Source organism: Silene latifolia, chromosome X (assembly GCF_048544455.1).
Source record: "Silene latifolia isolate original U9 population chromosome X, ASM4854445v1, whole genome shotgun sequence".
Lineage (NCBI taxonomy): Eukaryota > Viridiplantae > Streptophyta > Magnoliopsida > Caryophyllales > Caryophyllaceae > Silene > Silene latifolia.
In genome coordinates this window covers 21,297,571-21,298,654 of record NC_133537.1, presented here as the reverse complement: position 1 = coordinate 21,298,654, position 1,084 = coordinate 21,297,571, and positions in this window count along the sequence as shown.

The window sequence follows — 1,084 nt, the reverse complement described above, 5'->3', positions numbered from 1 at the left end:
TTGTTTGTCTTGTCATTGTTGTTATTTTATTTATAGCTCAATATCGTACCCTGACGACCTGACCAATAATCTAATTAGAGCTAGTTAACCCTGCACAATATCACCCTGACCTGATTTCGCCCTGCGCAAAATCCACACAAAACAATTGGCGCCCACCGTGGGGCATCTAGCTCTCTAAATCCTTTTTTCTTATCTTACAAAAAACTCAAAAACCTACAAAAATGGCCCAACCCACCGTTGAAGAACAATTGAATATAGCTCTCCAAAAAATCACTGAATTGGAAATCCTGAGAGAAAAAGTGGCCCAAACTGAAACAGAAATCCTGCAACTGAAAGAATCTTAGTCAGCCCTGAAGCAAAAATTAGAAAAAACCCAAGGGGCAGGCTCTAGATTCCAACCAGGAACCCCATTTTCATCAATCATTAAAAACATTGATTTTTCCAGCTTTGGGAGCCCAAGTACTCCTAAAATCACTAACGTAGATGGCGATGATGAACCAAAAGATAATGATAAACCTGATGAATCTGCAGCAGCCATCATGATGGCAGTAGTTCAGGAGATCAAGAAACTCAACGAAAAATTCGATAAAATACCAGGAGTACCCCCAAAATGGAAGAAGTCGCCCGATAGCTATCTTTGATTCACTCTTCATAGACGAAATAGCCAAAGTAGACCTACCAAAGAAATTTACAATTCCATCCATGAGGGTCTATGATGGAACCACGGATCCACAAAATCACGTGGCTCTTTACAAGCAGAAAATGTTGGCTGCATCCATTCCCAGCGAGTTCAGACAAGTTTGCATGTGCAAGGGATTTGGAACGACCCTGACTGGTCCCGCCCTGCAATGGTACATCAACTGCCTTTGGCAGATCCATTCCTTTGCCAACCTGATCAACAGTTTCAACCAGCAGTTTGCAAGTAGCAGGGAGTTGGATAAACGATCCAGTGACCTTTACCGAGTTACACAGAAGCCTGATGAAACTCTCAGGACATTCCTTGCAAGATTCAACAAAGAGAAAGTGTCTATACCCAGGTGTGACGTTGGAACAGCAGTGGAGGCATTCAGACAGGGGTTACTAC